The sequence below is a fragment of the Myotis myotis genome, unplaced genomic scaffold (assembly GCF_014108235.1).
Source record: "Myotis myotis isolate mMyoMyo1 unplaced genomic scaffold, mMyoMyo1.p scaffold_m19_p_9, whole genome shotgun sequence".
NCBI lineage: Eukaryota > Metazoa > Chordata > Mammalia > Chiroptera > Vespertilionidae > Myotis > Myotis myotis.
In genome coordinates, this window is record NW_023416401.1 from 52,996,892 (window position 1) to 53,016,121 (window position 19,230).

General features: G+C 41.8%; 1 protein-coding gene across 6 annotated transcripts in view; it reads right to left on the minus strand.

Annotated features, from left to right (window-relative positions):
- Nucleotides 1-19,230, minus strand: part of NEDD4L (NEDD4 like E3 ubiquitin protein ligase) — a 297,127-nt gene that overhangs the window by 137,478 nt on the left and 140,419 nt on the right. Inside the window, exons 1-2 of one of the 6 annotated variants that reach the window (XM_036322037.1) lie at nt 10,508-10,782; nt 7,139-7,224 (exon numbers count right to left, since the gene is read on the minus strand). The exons of 3 other annotated variants lie outside the window; for them this stretch is intronic. The gene's annotated coding sequence lies outside the window, so the exon portion shown is untranslated. Of the gene's footprint in view, nt 1-7,138; nt 7,225-10,507; nt 10,783-19,230 lie in introns of those variants that run through there. 2 more of the 6 variants (XM_036322038.1, XM_036322039.1) reach the window with 2 other exon arrangements.

A 19,230-nucleotide genomic window follows, 5' to 3' on the forward strand; every position in this document is an offset into this window, starting at 1 on the left:
GAAGTGGCCCTGCCCTGAACAAACACACAAACAAAAAAAACACAGAAGAGCTCATATGGGACCATTCCCTGTGATATGGGCTAAATCATTCCCTCATAAAAAAAATATACTGAAGTTATAGGCCCCAGTATCTTAGAATGTAAACTACAAGGAAATGGTGTCTTTATAGGGGTCATCAAATTAAAATGAGGTCATTAGGGTTGAGCCCTAACCCAATGTGGCTGTATCCTTATAAGAGGAGAGATTTGGGTGCAGAAATACATATGCACACGGGAAGATGATGTGAAGACAGAGCGAGAAAGGGCCATGTGACTGGGCAGATGCGCCCACAAGCCGAAGGGAAGGATGCTAAGAATCGTAGCAAGCACCAGAAAAGGAAGAGGCAATACAGGAGTTTTCCCCAGAGCCCTGAGAGAAAGCATGGCCTTGCTGACACCTTGATTTCAGACATCCAGCCTCCAGAACTATGAGACAACCCAGTTAGTGGTACTTTATCAGGGCAGCCCTCAGAAACTAGCACTCTGTTAAAACCAGTCCTTATCAGAAGCCCTCCAGCCAAATGTGTTACAGAACTCTTGACTTTTTTCTCATTGTAGAAAGATGGTTCTGATTATTCCAATGATTATGTAACATTCCCAGGAGAGGCGTGGGGTGGGACCCATACTCAAATGTTAACATGTGCGCTACAACGTGTATGTACATTAAGTATTTTACCTAAAACCAGGAATTCTGTCAAGTCCATTCAGATCAGGTGTTGCTATGAAGTTTTCTACAAACCTACAAAAATGTTTTCAGTTCTCAAGGTTTCTGATTTTTCCAAATGCAGTTAAGGGATTGTGGACTCGTCCTAAGTTGCACAATAGCCCTTATTCCTCATGCTACCCTGCTGGTCACATTCAGACTGCTCTCAAAAACACAAACAGCCGCCGGTGAAATCCTAGAATTCCTCAGGGAAACCAAGTATCCTCTTAACTCTCAGAAAATAATTTGCGAAATAATTTTTTTCAAGTTTTATCTTCAAGGCTTTTAAACGTGCAAACAAACCACCGGACACTTGACCTTCCCATTATGCTGAATTCTGTTCTGTAGCACCACAAGACTTTTAAAAAACTGAATTTTAAAAGAGGAAAAAAACAGTTATGTTTCATTGGATTATCACAGGGAAAAAAACTAGAATCAATATAAGGAGGGCCAGATTATGATAATGCCCCCCCCCCCCAATGCTATTGAGAGGAGTGTCGTAGGGCATGCGTTTTCCCTCAATCATGCAGACACTCACACTGGATTTCCTGGACTCATATACTGTCGAGAAGAAAGGAAGCCTTGAGCAGTGTTAAAAATCTTGGTTGAGCCCTAGCCAGTTTGACTCTGTGGACAGAGTGTCAGCCCTCAGACTAAAGGGTCCCAGGTTCGATTTCAGTCAAGGGTATGTACCTCAGTTGCAGGTTCTATCCCTGGCCCCAGTCGGGGTGTGTTCAAGAGGTAACCAATTGCATCAATGTTTATCTCTCTGTCTCTCCCCCTCCCTTCCACTCTCTCTCTCTCTCAAAAAAAAAAAATTCAATGGGAAAAATATCCTCAAATGAGGAGGTGAGGATTAATCCCACACCCCACAAAACAATCTTGGTTGACCTGCTCTGAAATCAACCAAGTACAAACACTGTAGCTCCCTATCATGTCCCCAAAACTGGATGCACACTGGAGATTTTTAACTTGTGTTCAGATTTTTTAAAATCCACCTTTAAGTTACCATGTTAGATGAGACTGACTATCTAAGGCAGAGGTTTTCAACCTTCTGGCCCTTTAAATACAGTTCCTCATGTTGTTACCCAACCATAAAATTATTTTCGTTGCTACTTCATAACTGTAATGTTGCTACTGTTATGAATCATAATGTAAATATCTGATATGCAGGATGCTTAGGCGACCCCTGTGAAGGGCCGTTCCACTGCCAAAGGGGTCGCGACTCACAGGTTGAGAACCGTTGATCTAAGGGCTTCTCAAGACAGCCTAAGGTAGGTTCTATTTATCAGAAGGCATTGTTCCTGCCCACCTCCTAAAGGCATGTGTCAGAGCATTAATGTTATGCAACTGTTTAGATAATTCTGTTTTATGAATATACTAGAGGCCCGGTGCATGAAAATTTGTGCAGGGGCGGGGGGGTGTCTCTCAGCCCAGCCTGCATGCTCTCACAATTCGGGACCCCTTTGTAGTGTTATTGATTTTTTCCCAACCTTGGAAAGGCTTCCTTTCAAAATAAAGGTGCATAAGCCTCAATATGGATGTGCATTTTCACACACCTAACAAACTCTTCAACAGTCCTTCATATGAGCAGATGATTGAGAAAACATTAGTTGCAATTAACCTCGATTTTTTGTGCAGCTGACATGGATTGAGATACTATTAACAAGTGATCGTAATTATGTGCCACAAATATATGCCACTTGTGGATGTAGCAGGTGGTACCACAAAGTGAGACATGATCTCTCTCTTCACTGGGTCATTAGGGGAGTAAATGGTTTAGACTATCCCAAGCAAGGTGAACATGCAAGTGCATGTCCCCATTCTGCAGGTGTAATATTCAGTTACTACACTGAAAAAGCAGTCTGAGACCTTAACAATTAACGTTCAGATAGCATGCCTGCCTGCAGCATGCCTCCTTATAACTGAACAACCTGACTCAGACATACATGATCTGAATGCAAGAAATGGCTTGTGTGGGGCAACAATGTGTTCCAGCCAAAACCACTTATTAACTGCCAACTAGATTTATACTCCATGTATTGTATGGTCTATACTTTTGAGGTCCTCAGGCTTGAGCACCAGGCAGGCAAATTAGGGAACCTCTGGCCACCCTGACCTTGATGATTAAGCACCTCATAGATAAATTTTGCCACAAGCTCCAGCCTCCTCTAATCCACATCTTGTTAATGCTGCCAAATATTAACCCAATCACCCAAACCAACCACGTGGGAATCACCCACTCTGAGTTGGTTCTTGTAACCTCAAAGATAAAGTCCAGGCTATTGTGACATACACAGTCTGCCTGGCTCTGGCCCCTACCTGCCCCTACAATGTCACCTTCCATGTGCCATACACATCAAACCAAAGGGGACTTTTACTTCTCTGAGCACACCATGTTTTTTCCTCTGCTGAAAATGCCCTGCACCCACCTTTCCTGCACATAACCTTTGCGACGAACTCCACTGTCTCTGACAAGACTTCCTAACCCCCAAACCCCACTCCTGTTGGCAGAAGTCTATCTGTACAGTGATTGTTTACTTCTCTGTGTATTTCTGCTACCAATCTGGAAGCTTCTTGCAAACACAGCCATGTCTTGGTTACTTGTGTATATGACATTCCAGTCACACAGTAGGTCTGCACCAAGTAATTGCTTTACAGGGTATTGTGACAGCCTGAGGGCAGGCCAGGTACATGGGGTCTGGGGAAGAGGTGGCTAGGGCCAATCTCAAGCTCTACAGTGGAATGATACTGGGAAATGTCATTGTCCATATCATGGAACATACATTCTGAGCAATGGCCACCTCTCATCTTCTCAACTACAGCCCTGCTAAGATAGGAATATATTGGCTAGAAATAAAAGAGCTTCACTTGTGATTTCTTGGTTATTTTTCTCACATCCAAACTGAAACAAAGAAAGCCAATAGGATTGGAGCAGAAGCTGAAAGTGAAGGATAATCTGCTCTGTGGGCGTTTGAACAAAAGGCAATTAATCAAGGATTAAGGCTAAGTCAATCCATAGAGAGCATGTAATGGCAGCATGCTGAATGCTGAAAACTAGCATGGCAATTAGGTAGGAAAAGCCCACAGTGGGTAATACATTTGCCGGGTCGATGAATATCTTGCAGGGAGTCTCACAGAGCCCTTTCCCTGTGGACAAACAGAAACCAGGGGCTTAACTCCAACTCAGAAAAGCATGGAAGAAAGTCGAGCAATTTGACTTTCATCTCAATGTGGTGAGAGCCACCCAGCCAATCCCATCCTACGAAGGCATAAAGATGGGACCAGGCGACCTATAGACAACTCGCTGAAAAGGAATAAGAACTCAGAAGCAACCTCAGCCTCCACCTGAGCAAGTCAGGATCAGGAAGACCACACGGAGGCTCCCCTTCATAGACCCTCCAAAGCTCGGATGCCTGGCTTGCTCTCCCATTGCTTCATTCAACTAATATTCACTGAGCACCTACTATATGTCTCAGGCACTGGTCTAGGCACCTGAAATACAACAGGGAAAAATCATTGAAAACTCCCTACCCTTGTGGAATTGACACTCTAACAAAGGGAGACAGGTGGCAAACAACACAGAATAAATTAGTATAAGTGTGTTAGAACATGACAAATACTACAGAGAGAAAAATACTGCTGGCAAAGAGACTGATGTTGGGAGGTGGACAAAGATTCTAACAGAGGATGGTCCAGGGACCTCTCTGAAACAGTGATTTTGAACAACTTGAAGGAAATGGGAAATCATCAATTGGAGGGGAAGAGCCTTCACAAGAATGTAACAGTTGCACATTTGACAAAGATAGGATTTTTTTCTTCTTTTATGTTGGCCTTGATTTACTCAATTAAGGGTGGGATAGCAACATAATTGAGGGCATGCACGTTGCATGCAGTAAGACATACACAGGTGTGTTTTGTGGTTCTGCCACCCACACCTGGAAATTATCAGATGTCATGATCTCCATCAGCTAACTTCATCCAATGGTGAGGAGGCGCACCCTATACTTGAGCAGCTGGTGAGCTGCTGTTGTCCCTGGTAGTGGATATTAGACCACATCCCAAGGCTGTCCCCTGCCCCTAGGAACTGTGGGCCCTGCGACCTGAGAAACTAGGACACAATAGCTGGTTCTCAGGGATGCTGGTTTAAGAGTTCAGGACGTGCATATGGACTACATCTCATAAACGCCCTGTTTTGCATGTGTTCCCATTCACCCCTGCCACTCATTATTTATCTTACAGTCTCAAAACAGTAACAACTTATAAGCTTTTGATTCCATAGCTGCTATAATAAATCTCGACTTGGGAAAAAAAGACAAATGAGAGTTCAAATATTGGAGGTCACAGAACCTAACATAATTCCATTTGGCAAATGGCAAAACTTGTGTTATGTCAGTGGTACAACTCAACCATTTCCCTCTCTATTCTCAGCCACCACACCACATCTATATATATAAAAGCCAAGTAACCAGAATGATGGAACGACTGGTTGCTATGATACACACTGCGGCGGCCAACCAGCCCGTTTGGGCCCCCCAACCTCCTCCTCCAACTTCCTGAGGCCCCTCCCCTTGGCCAGCCCTGCCCCCAATTGGCCCCTGTTGGGGCAGGCTGGCTGGACCCCACCCATGCACGAATTCGTGCACTGGGATATATACATATACGTGTGTGTGTGTGTGTGTGTGTGTGTGTGTGTATATATTTATTTTTTTTCCTCCTTCATTTCAGAGAGGAAGGGGGAGAGAGAGAGATAGAAACATCAATGATGACAGAAAATCACTGATTGGCTGCCTCCTGCATGCCCCCTACTGGGGATCAAGCCTGCAACTGGGGCGTGTGCCCTGATTGGGAATTGAACCCGATTGCCTGATTCAACACTCAACCACTGAGCCACACTGGCTGGGCCACCACGCCTCTTACAGGGCAGAATAATTCATGTGTGCTGAGGCTACTGCACCAATGCTGGTGTCCCTAGTTTTCTAGACATGATACTTAGACATGTTTAATGAGTTAAAATATTCTTTTCCAGGATATATGTTTTCATTTTGCTCTAAGATCCATGACCATTTACCCTTCCAGGTATAATAATTTATAATTTTCTATGAGGAGGATATTAAAAGGATTTTTTTAATTGAATACTATTTTATTTTATTTTATTTTTTATTGCTTAAGGATTTCCAACCACAATCCTAGTGTTGGCTACAACTTCCACACTAACAAAAAAATGTCAGGGGCTGCCATGCAGAAGAAAAGTGTGTCCACCATGTAACTGTTATTCCTGTCTCCTGATTTTTGTTACTTTAAAGTCCCTCACACTACCTCCAATGACAGTATCTGTTCTCTTGGTTATTGTCAGTCTTCTCCACTGGCTGAAGCTCCCTGCAGGTACAGAGGCAGGTGGCCTCAGACGGCTGTGCAACCCACCAGCCGGACACTGATGGGCACTTGGCCTCTTCTGTTTATACTAGCCTTCCTAGCCCCTATAGCCCGAGAGTGGCCCTGAGGTGTTCAGTGCATATCTGTTGAGTAAATTAGTTTCCCCTCAAGGTTGGGAGGTCACTTTGACTCTAACTGGTGCACTCTCAATTTGGGAGCTTGCAAATTGCTTTTTATTTTGTTCTCTGCCCACACTTCTCCCCTCCTCTAATAAAAACAAACAAATAAAAAAAGCAGAGCCAAATGTAGTTGTCACTAACACAACACAAGGGCAATTTAATGATGATTAGGGTAACACCTAGGATGAGCCTGCAGGATTAGCCTGCATGCAGGTGAAGATGTTGGGGCAGAGGTTGTACCACACACAACTGCTGAATCTCGCTGCTTAGTTTGTGGGTCTGACCCCTAACCAGTTATTGCTAAACTAAGATACTGGCTTTGTCATCAAAGCTTTCTGTCCCATGTTGTGGTCCAAATCAAATTTTAATGGCAATATCCCTGCAGTAGGATGATACCTGGTCTCTTGGGATCTGCAGTTCTATACAGGTGGCGTGATGAGGGCCATTTCATCTTCCATTCTCTCTCTCTCTTGCTCCCTGACATGAATACCTTTCAGCTTATAATCCTCTGTTAAATTCTTTATTTTCTTCAAAAACAGAGTTCCACTGGTGCACATGCACACAAGGAAAACCACTCAACCTTGATGTGTGGCCTCCCATTAAAAAATAAAGAGTTGAAGAGAAGATTAATTTTTTAAAACCAGCTAATAAAAGGGGCAAATTCTTACAAATCAATTCTTAATTGTCTTTGATTGCCATCCTCACTCAGCCCAATGCTTCAGAGCTGTTAAAGTGTATACTGAAAATTAAATCAACCAACCCTGGCAAGGAGGCTCAGTTGGTTGGAACATTGTTCCCTGCACCAAAAAGTTGTGGGTTCAATTCCCGGTCAGGGCACATACCTACGTTGCAAGTTTGATACCTAGTCGGGGTGCATACAAGAGGCAATGGATCAAAGTTTCTCCTCTTTCTCTCTTCTTCTCTCTTTCTAAAGATCAATGAAAAAGACAAGATCTCAGGTAAGGACTTTTTAAAAAAAAATTAAACTAATCAAGTAAAAACAAGAATAAGAGAAGGAACAAGTCAAACTTAAAAGAATTTTAGCTCAATGAAAAGTGTCAAGCGTAAGGGAAAAAGAGGTACTCCTGAGTGTCTAGCACAAATATATTTAATAACTATTCGGTAACTAATGGATTAAAAGGATAGTGAGAAGACAAATTATTTTAAAGTAATGAACAAGCCTTGTCAATGAATTAAACTAAATAATCACATGAATGTAATACCAGAGAGTGTCCAAGAACAAATCTCTTTCAGAGATCACTCACTGATAAGCCTACATAAAATGACGCCTCTGAAGACCTCATCACAACAGGGTACAGTACGAAAGAAAAGTAGAATATACTCCAATGCCTTCAAGCCCGCTGCACCATTTCCTTTAATGAAACTAGAGACTTCCTTGAGGCTCAAGCGCATCTACTTAGCATGGCAGATCTTGGCCAAAATAAACTCACTGACCATGTGAACAGGGCTGAAGGTTTGCACACCTGTGTGGGCTAATGTTCCTGAAGATCGCAGCCCCAGGACTCCACATGACCTCTGCTCAGAACACATGACCAAACGCCCTCAATGGCGGGGTTTCCAGTCACTGACCTGAGTCAGAGGTGGCTTATAATTCCATGGAATCCTCTCGCCCAGGGCTGATGAGTAATAGTGAAGTGAGCACAGCTGCTTACATCACTGAAGCGGTGCTCTTTATGTATTTCTGTTCAACTCCAGTGACCCCACTGAATCTATGGTCTCTGTGTTTCCACTTAGTCTGAAGTGACACTGTTAACTACCCCTGGGAGTTGATGATATGTCACACGTATCATGTGCTGTTCCAAAAATTTCCACAGAAAATTCCTTTCTCTAAGAGAAGAAAGCAATCCTTTGTTTTCAGCTATGATGTCAATCAGGAGCTGGTATTTTAACCTTTCTACAAGTAACTACTTCTAAGATGAAAAAATAGCTCACATATGTCTCAGCTGAGCGAGTACAGCTCATGGTTCAAGATCTCGTGATTATTTTGGCTGATCCAGTTTTGGTGACAACAACAGGGCAGGAGGGATTTTCTATAAGATCTAGACCTGGGGCCTTTAGATGAGTCAGAAACAAAGCCCCTTTGATTTCAGGAGGGTAGCTGGCCGTCTCACCCAGGTTCGACCCACGAGTCCTGGCCAGTGGGCAAGATCACACGGGAAGCTGCCTACCTACATACGCTCCTGCCAACCTGGGTACCAAGAAAACCAGGCCAAGCATGGAGAGAGCACAAATATTTACTGTAAGTGAAGGTGTGCCAGGTGACCCTCTGTGGAATTCTGAGCCACTGAGAGCATAGCTGAGACAGATTCTGTAAACACCTGAGAGCACGTGCTTCTGCCATCACCCTGCAGGTGAATGACCTCAAAAGCCTCTGGGATCCAAGCTAAGAGATTAGCAGGCTTGCTTCAAGCCAACCTGGAGAATGGGAAAGCCTCTACATTGCTAGCACATTAAATCATCATTAACTCAAATTGCAAAGGAGGGAACCCACAAGAAGGAACAGACTTCTGCCAAGGTGAAAGAAATGATATACATGACTTCACCTGAAAATTGATTTGGAAAAGCCATAAGAAATACTGACTGATGAAATAAACATCATCTGGAATGAGATTAAAAAAGAAATCAAAACCCTCCCACTCCAACACAATGGTCATAACCACAAAAACCTCAGTTTTATTAACAGCCTCTATGATGTTGTCAATAAGTATATAGGGCTCCCCACCATCACCAGACCCACCAAACAACCCACTTTAGAATAATTTTTTTATGCTCCTCAACTAGCAAATGTCTATCATTCTGTTCCTGCCTTCATCTTGTCTCTTTCTGTTATAGTCTGCAGTGACAAGAAAATGTCCTAAGCATGTTGTTTTAAATACCATTTAGTTGCAATACAAGACCCCGCAAAAAACAAAACAAATCTTTTTAAGAAAAATGTCTGTGAGAATCATGTCCTTCCTTTTCTCCTGCCTAATTAAATATTTCTGTTTTCTCTCTTCTCAATTTCACCATCATCTTACTCAAATTCTCATGGGAATTAAAATTCACCTTGTCCTCAGAGACATTTAAAAAAAAGCAATACCACATGTTCTTTAAATTCCCTCTTATAGTTTAGTTACTTGTTTCCTTTTCTTTGTTTGATTGGCATACCCTAACTCACATGCATGTAAACAATATACGCATCAAATCTGAGTTATTCTTTAATAAGATATTTAACTTTAGAAATACTTTTTTGAAAGTACCTGGCTCATTAACATAAAGGTGTGGCCTGCACTCCAGGTTATTTCAGGCTTTGGCAATATACAGACATACACTAACTGGTGAAACTAACAGTTTATGAGTCACCGTCAAATGAGACAGTAAAGAAACAGAAAAAAATCACGTGTTAATCATATAGGGTATTCGTATGTATGAGTAGTAAGGGTGGGAAATGACAGCAAAAACCCAAAGGAAAATTTCAGTTGACAGTGTCCTGGGCTTTAAGTTTTGTTCTCTCTAATTGATAATAACAATAACAAATAGATTTAGAATAAGACATGTAAGCCAAATACTAAGGGGAAGAAAGATTTCTATCACTGCCAAGCAAAAATTCAGATATAAACCATAAATCATTGTTCAAGCAAACATTTCACAACCCTCAGATGTTATTTCATTTCAGGCCAAGTTCAGCTGGTGTCTCCCTCTTTTCCAGTGAGATTTCTAAGTCAGAAACACTCAGAAAAGAGAGACCCAACACAAACAGGAAGAAAAACACAATTGTTTCCTCCTTAACCGGTGACTTCTAAATCAGAGAAAAATTCCCAGAAATTAAGTGGTCTACATTTTCTATGATTTCAAAAGAAAACAAAAGTATCCATGTGCTTTCCTTTTATAAATAAAAAGCGTATATGTTTCTAAATAGCCCAGCCAAAGATGAGACGCAAAGAGTAAAGAAATCAGGAGAGTTCATATGACAATGTTTCTCAATCTCATTCTTTGCTCCTGTCCCGTCTATACACACAAGGAGAGCAAAACTGATCAACTACAGCTAACCCTGAACACCAAAGAGAAGTAACTTTATAAAGAAAAATCTTGGTATGGGCTAGAAGAATGCTACAGATATAAAAACAGCACTACACCAAACTCCAACTCGAAGCCAATAGTAGATACTATGCATTCATATAATAAATATACAGTGGTGTCTTTGTGCTTACCTATAATTGTCCTCAAGGCTCACGGAAAACAAGCCACCTCTCCTGCCAGAAGGCGTCAGATTGGGCTAGTGCTCCGGTAGCACAGCTGGAAATTCACCTCGAGGACCCTCGGATCCTCGGGCTCTGGTCTGTCTTCTCCTTCCCTGTGTTGAAATGCTGCCAGCACACACCTCTGCTGGTTCTCGGAGACCCCCAGCAAGTTTTAACACAACTGAGGAGGAATGCTCCGAGCTGGCTACTTATCCTGATGATTCACTTCAATGACAGCTAGAAAGAAATGCTCCTTGGTGGAAAAGGAGTTGAGTCAAGCTCCACCCCTACCGTAAGCCTAAGTAACCCCGCCCAGCTCGGCATTCAGCTGACACAGCCACACCTGCCAGAACGCTGTTACCTGCAGCATTGCTTCTTCAAATGGCAGTTCTCGATCATAGAAAGATGAATGGAGGACATGCCTGACAGGACAGGCAATACCCATAAAGCACATGGTTTTCTAAGTAATATAACCTGGGATTGGGCTGTTTAAAATGGTGCCCGAGGTTTCAAATAGAACTATGATACAAACTACACCACCAAACAGAAAAGATGGGGGGATTTAGTATCACAAGAGAAACAGCACCGCCCTATGAATGCAACATCTGTGGTGTGTAAACCATTTTCAGATGCCAGGCATAGATCAAGGGCTCCGAGTCCCATTTGAGGGGTACAGTTTACAGAACTGACCACCCTTTATTCTGCTCAAATCCCAGGGCCAAGTAAAATGTGTCCTCTTTCTCAGGCTTGTGACTGGCACTAAAGGACTCCTTTTTGCTCTTGCTTGAAGCAGGTCAAACTCCACTCCACAACGACACAGGTGTGGCTGACACAGGAAATGTTCTTACTTATAGCAAAAGGCTAACTTTCCATGTGAACTCCAATTTTGTGGCATGCTCACTCATTAAGTGTTCCTGGCATGTCAAATGAGAAACTCTAAACTAGACTTTCGAGTTCCCACAGGTGCTCAAAGGCTAGGTTTCCCGGAGGTGCTGGAATGACAAAACAGATCACCAGGGCAGCCAGCGACCTCTGGTGGCTGGGAGGATCACTGACGTCTTGGTGGAGAAAGTGGGCACTGGGCTACTACTACCAGAAACCCTGTCCTCAAAAATATACACTCATAGATAGTTCCTCACAGGTTGACAGTTCCAACCATTTTCAGGAGAATTCTTGAAATAAGAAAAATACCTCAAGGTTTAAGCAGAAAATGAGGACACATAAGTGCTAAACAATTTCAATTTAAGAGCAGAAACTCCAAGTATTAATATAAAAAGTGAAGACAGAATTCACATTTCTGATTAATAATCATTTTCCCACAGCCAAACATTTCATTTTATTATGCTTCCTCTCTCTCTGTCCACAGTTCTGCCTTGGAAAGAGGCATTGAAAAATCTTATTCTGGGAGAAGGAAAAAGCCCACACTTAATTTTTCCAACTACAATTTTGCTACCACCATTAACAATCAAACTTACTGACCACATGGTGTGCATCCACTTTCAGGTTAACTACATCTTTCTCCCAACTCATGAAGATCAGCCTTGGCCCAATCTCCACTAAAATGCAACTAAACCTGGTCAACAACAATCTTAACACTGAATTAGGAAATGGTAGCAATGGCGGGAGCATTAGAAACCTTAGTTCAAGTCTCTCCATCCAGAGGAAAGTGAGACCCAACCAACCAGGGAAGCACCACGATCTAGGAACAGACGCTAAAGTAGATTCAACACAAATAATGGGTCTCAATGCTGAGTTACTATCCCTGCTCCCATTACACTACTATCTGAGGGTATCCTGAAACTTCTCAAATCTAATATTCTGAAAAGAAAAACAAACAAACAAACAACAACAAATGATGTTCCACAAAGCAGCTATGGTGAAAAGAGACAGGAATGCAGACACTGGACAAGCAATGGAGCATGGCTTAGGTCTAAGACTAATCTACAGCAGGCTTTCTTAACCTGGGCTCTACGGACGTTGGGGGCCAGCTAATTCTTGATGTGAAAGGGGGTCTGTTCTATGCATTGTAGGATATTTAGCAGCATCTCTGGCCTCTACCCCCTAGATAGCAGCTCTCCTCGGGTGTGACAACCAAAAACTATCTCCAGACATTGCTAAATGTTCCCTAGGAGGCAAAGATGCCCCCAGTTGAGAACCACTGGTTTAAAAGGACAGGACTTTGTGCAGAGTGAAGTGGTTGGTGCCCTTGGAGAAGGGGTGGAAGCTGATTCTGAGGTGATATATATGAACAAAGGACAATTGCTGCTGTAAATAGGAACTAGGTAGAGGGAAGGGCAGTTTATAGTACTGCTCCAACTGAGGGCTGCTGCTGCAGAGAAGTAGAAGACAAGGTCATGGGCTGAGAGTGGGAGAGGGATTAGAGACTGAGCCCAGAATATCAAAGTCTGGAACAACTGGGGAGCAAAAGGAAGCAGAGGTGGGCTGAGTCAAAGAAGTTGAGCAGCACAGAAGTCTGATGGCAGATAGCATCATAAACTCAGAGGCCCGAATGTGTGACACTGCAGGTTCCCCCCACAAATCAGAGGGCTCAGGAAGAAGGTATGAGGGGTGGATGGATGAACGTGACTGGAGTTCTTAAACAGATATGGACACAGGGGTGTCACAGATGTGCTGTAGTTTCCAAGGTCATTGAGGTTATCAGTGGGGCAGAGCAACCTTGAGTCCACTGAAACTGAAAACAAGGAAACGTGCTAGCAATGTGTTGCAATAGAATAAATAAAGATGAAGAAAGTCTAAAAAGGGGTATCACTGAGAAGGTAATAAAGAGTCTATAGAAATAAATCAGGAATTATAGGCGAGTCATACAGACCAAGAGGCTCCTTATAAAACATAACTGAGAAACTGTAAGCACTCTTGATGATCAACCAGAGAGAAAATAAAGTACAGATATCTATATGTTCATGTCCTCAAGGAATATTTTAAAACATGGGAAAACTTTCACAATATACTGTTGAGAATCGTGAACTATAAAACTATAAATAACATAGCCCAATTTAAAATTTTACATATTTTATGTATCCATTTTTATAGCGTCTGAGTCATAATCTCTATCAAAGCAATAGCAGACACAATGCGATTTCCGAGATTTAAAATAAAGCCTAAGAAAATGGGATTCGAATCTTGGAGAAGGCGGCACAAGAGAAAGCTGGTTGGAGAGAAAAGGAGGGGAACATGGAGCCAAAAGAGTCAAGAGTCAAGGGCTACATAAGGTTGAAGAGGAGTTTTCCAAGCAAATACAGGCTCTGTGTTAATAATCAAATGATTATTAACACAGAGCCTGTATGAGCAAGAAGGGACTGGTGTCCTGAGGCAGAAACTTCAGCTTCCCGATGTGGGCAGGATGCATTTAGCAAAGGGAGCTCTAGGGATAGTAGCCTTTCCTGGAATTCCCCACTGTTATTACTGGCAAGGAAGGTCACAGGAGGCACACCTGTGAATGACCAGGGCTGGGTCTACCGGAAGGATTACCAAAAGGAAAGGCTGCTTCTAGTCTCACACCCCTTGGGGATTTTTTATTTTTTTTCAAAATAATGTTAAAAAATACATGGCAATTCTGTAATTCTATATTACTTACATTAAATGCACACCTTTTTATGGCTCTTAGCACTTCTGACATATTACCAAAAGAATGTGCTCTATATTGTTTACTACACTTAGAAAATTAGGATGGCTTATAAAGTGGAATTTTATGAAATACCACAAAGGGTCACATTGGACCAGTATGTTCCAATGGAAAGCAGTGAAGTGTGTGAAAGGTAATTACATTTTAAGTTAACATAACCAAAGAGAGTAAGAAAAGTGTGAAAGCTGACTTCAAATCAAGATCTTTTAAAACCACAAAATTCAAACTTCAGAGTAGTATCTCAAAGACTTTTCAGTGTTTGTATTCTATTTGCTTGGAGTTTTAGTCTTAAGAAGATTTGTCAATTACTGAGATCATCTTGAGATTTTTTGTTGTTGTTGTTGTTAAAAGCCAGCATGAATTTACCCATACTCTGCAGTTTCAAAAATCATGTTTCTGGAAATATTTTAAGTTATCATAAGATATGCACCATATAATACTGGTTAAAAGTTCTTAACAGGATTATAGCATTATTCCAAATATATAAACTATTTCCATATACATATATAAATATAGGCAAAGGACCAGAAGGAATTAAAACAAAATAGTAAATGCTCATTCTCTCTCTGGCTATTCAAATTACAGGTGGATCACTGTTTTATACTTTATCTTTTCCAATGTCTAATTCCTTTATAGTCAGGGAGAAAAGAAAACAAACATGTGATTTGAAAATTGCTAAGGTCCCGGTCAAGTGACCTTAGCAACTGGTTGGAGTGTCATCCCATACACCAAAAAGGTGGCAGGTTCAATTCCCCATCAGGGCATGTGCCTAGGTTTTGGGTTCAATCCCTGGTCGAGCGTACAGGAGGCAAACTATTCATGTTTATTTCTCACATCAATGTGGGGTTTTTTCCCTCTCTCTCTTGCCCTTCCTCTCTCTCTAAAATCAAGAAACATATCCTTCAGTGAGGATTTTAAAAAATTGCTAAGGATGTATTATCACCTATTTGAAAAACAACAACTGAGTAACCAAAAAAAAAAAAAAGTTTCCCTGTTTTGTTCAAAACTAACTACAGTAGAAGAGAAACTAGGACACTTGGAGGGGGAGGAATAAATCGAGCAAAACAAGGATGACATGACACAGGCAAAAATCTTTCCATAACACAGGCAAGGTTTGGTGATTATAGCACAAAGTCTTGAGTTTTCTTACAAGGTCTTAAATGAAATCTTCCTAATGTGGATTAGCCTTTTCTTCCAGGCTTTACAAAAAGGGGACAATGTGTAGTTTTTATGTCTTGCAGGTTAACACAATCAAGTGACTTTATCAAAACAACTGAACAGAAAATGTCTCATTAAGATGGGGAAAGGTCTCTTGAATCTTTAAACATCATTTGGTAAACATAGTATCATGTACCTACTCCGCTCCAGATACTAGCCAAGACCCAGTGATGTGTAGCCTCAACCATTTAAGAGTAACAGTTTACAAACAGTTCTCTAACCTTCATTATTTTAGGGCAGTTACTCAGAGTCCTGAACACATTTTCACATGAAAGAAACACCTCAAACTTGTGACCCTGCCCAGTCCCTTTGGCTATATTGACCATCTAAAAGCAAATGACTCCCCAAGGCCTACCCAAGCCTGGCCTTTCCCTCGTGCTCCATCCTCATTCGCCATATCTCCATCACATGACCGTTTGGAGATCCAAGAGCCCTAACATCAATTTCTGGTTCTGCTTCTGCACCTGTTCCCCAGCTAACCCCTTGCACCTCAGTGGCCACCAACCAGCCAGCTGTTCAAGCTGGAATTTCCTCATTTCAGTTCCTCTCTTTATCCCTCACACATCCAGTCTATCAATGGGCCCTAAATAATTAATCACCACACACACCAAAAAAATCCCCAACCATCCAGATGTTCAAACCATCCTCTCTCACACAAGCCATGGCCACAGCCTCTGGGGCAAACATTCTTACCTGCAACAATAGTCACAGCTAGCCACTACTGTCTGGCAACTCTCCCTGCTGACTTTCCACAACTTTAAGCATAAGATGCAAATTCCTCATGGTGGCCCTCGCAGCCCTCAAGAGCCTGCTTTGGTCCTCTCCATCCTCCCTGTATTGCTCCCTTCCACCCACCCCACTGGCCTCTGGCTCTTCTTTAAACCTCTGAAGCTCACTGCCACCTGAACGCTGGGCATCATACCGGCTGTGCTCCTTTCTGAAGCTCCGCTCCCAGAACTTCTCCAGCTGGCTCTCGTCTTCTGAGGGAGGTGCAGTAAGAGTCTTTATGCTGATGGGAACATCAACCGGTAGCACACTTCAGGAAAGCAAACTGGTAATATGTACCCAAAGTATTTAAATCCCAATATTGTTGGATTTAGTAATCCCATTTCCAAAGAGGTACTCATATCATAAGAACATAATCTAGCTTTAAAAAATTTCACAGCAATAGGAAACATTGAAGAGAAATGATTAAATAAGGTATTATATCCTGAGAAAGTGGAATGTGGCATAGCACATATTAGACTGTTAACTGACCAAAAATAGGCTACAGACATTATGATGCAAATTATGTAAAAAATACACATTCCCTACTAGATGACAACTAAAATGAAAATGCCAAATATTAGGAGTGATGCTCTTTCTGTTGCTGGTAGCTTTTTCCTTCTAACTTTTTTTTTCCAGGTTCAGAATAATGTGTATGTAATAACTTGTGCAATAAAAGGGGAAAACCTCCTTTTTTTGTAACATAAATATATGCTATATAAATAGTTGTTAGCTTTTCAAGATACCACAGGAAAAACATGTAAAAGCCCAATGTTAGATTTAAAGCTTCCATACAAAAGACAGTAAATCAAGTGAGAAGAACACTATTTACAAAACTATCTTACAAATCAATGAAAATCTCAAAACTCAAAGGAAGAATGGACAAAGAATGAGAATCAGCACTTCATAGAAGAGAAAATACAAATATATGAAGAGATACTCAGCCTCACTGACTAATGGCATACAATTTTTACCTTCCATAATGGCAAAGATTAAAAGGTTGAAAAAATTGAGTAATGTAGAACATGGGAAAAACCACTTTCAACTACTGGAGCTAGCGGAATCCTGTGTAATACTTGGGAGGGCAATCCCTGATATCGATGAACATTGTATATGTTGATGTCCTTTCATCCAAGAATTAGGCTGTAGGAATTTATCTACAGAAATACCCACACGTAGATACATCAATAAATACCACAGAGCTTTCAAAACATCGTGGCAGAAGACAGGGTAGATATATTAATCTAGTATGTCTACCACGGTCCATTTTCTGAAAGCAGCAGCGGCTAACTTTGATGGAATTCTTAGTACAGGGATGTCTTGTTGTATTGCACTTTGCTTTACTGCGCTTCACCAATGTTGAGGTTTTTACAAGTTGAAGGCAAGACTCTCTACCAGTGCAAAGATGACAACTCGCTTTATTGTGGTGGTCTGGAGCTAAACCTGCAATATCTGCAGGGTCTGCCTGTAAATGGCAGGCACTGTTCTAAGCCCTTTGAGAGCATCACGTACTTTAACCTGCACAATAACCACGTAAGACAGGCACTGTTGCTATCCCTGCTCTACAGATGAGAAAACCAAGGCTTAGAGAAATTTATATTCCATGGCCCTCCGAGTGTACATTTCTTCCATGCCTCTTCCACCTAGAATTCAAGCATGTTTAAAGAGGCAGATGGCCTGAATTGAAATACCACACCCACAAAAGTCCGGGGAAGTAGGAAAGACTATCACCAGTGAACAGAAACGGGATGGGTATGAGGGACAGAAAAACAAAACCAGAGCCCCCGTGTGTGTGGCAGAGAGCCACTGCATGGGTAGAAGTATTCTCTAGGTTCCAGAAATTCAAGTCAAGTGGTACAAGAGGCTGGGGAGACCTGGAGGCAACAATCAGGGTGATTAATCAGGAAATGTCACTTCCTCCAGCTTTTTCTGTTGCTACCTTCATTGTGCAGGTGAAAGCTGAAGTGTGATCCTAAGACTGGAAGTACAGGCAGGAACCTAAAGATGGGCAGGAGGGACACGCAGGAGCTACATAATAGGCCACTGCTGGCCCATCCCACCCACGCTCTACACATGGCCTCAACCTGACAGATACAGTGAGAAAGGGGCAAACAGGAGTCAGTAATACAAAGACCAGACACAACCAAGAGTCACTAAATGTGAAACAACCAGGGCTGTGAACAAGGAGCGGGAGTTTGTAAGGGGAGTGTGCAAACAGAGTTGGAAACAGAAGAATTTTAAATATGCATAATTAATATCCTCATAAAAGCTGAGACAGTATCAGGGCATCAAAACAAGCACAGGCTGGTATGAGGAAGTAAAAGGGAATGAGAGTTCCAGGAGAAGGAACCAGGATTTTGAACCTCAAACCACAGAGCTGTGCAGCTGCCTCCACAAGAAAGATATGGAATGTGGTTAACACCTTGTGGGGTTTTACATTTGTCCTTCTTAATTTAGAGAAGAAGCGCTTTCATCTTTTTCTCCATGCACACAGATTCACACACATGGGCAAATACAGGGAGATTGGGTCTGTTTCACAATGGATACTGTACTGTTCTGCATCTGACTTCTCATGTAGCAGTTTCTCATAGGAACCCCTCCCAAGCCAACTCTAACACAGCCCTAACTCTTTCTGTTCAATGGCTATATAAAGAGACACAGTACAAATATTCCATAAATTAGCCATTTTTCAACTGATGCACACTTGAATTTTCAGTATCTTGCCACTGTAATGGTACAATAAACATCCTTATACATATGACCTTGCGTACAGACACTTTTATTTCTAGAAGACAGACAGCTGGGAGAAAGGCTGCTTAGTGGAAAGGTATATTAATGTTTAATTTTAATATGCATCACCAGTCTGCTTTCCAAATAAAGCATGATAATTCATGTTTCCCTCAGTATTATTAGAATACTGTTTCTACTACATCTTTGCTAGCAAGACGTGTTATTTTCTATTTTTACCAGTCTGATGGGTTTAATGTCTCCTCGTTGTTTTAATCTGTATTCTCCTAGCAACTGTGAATTATTTCTCATAGGTTTGCTGGCTGTCTGCATTTGCTCT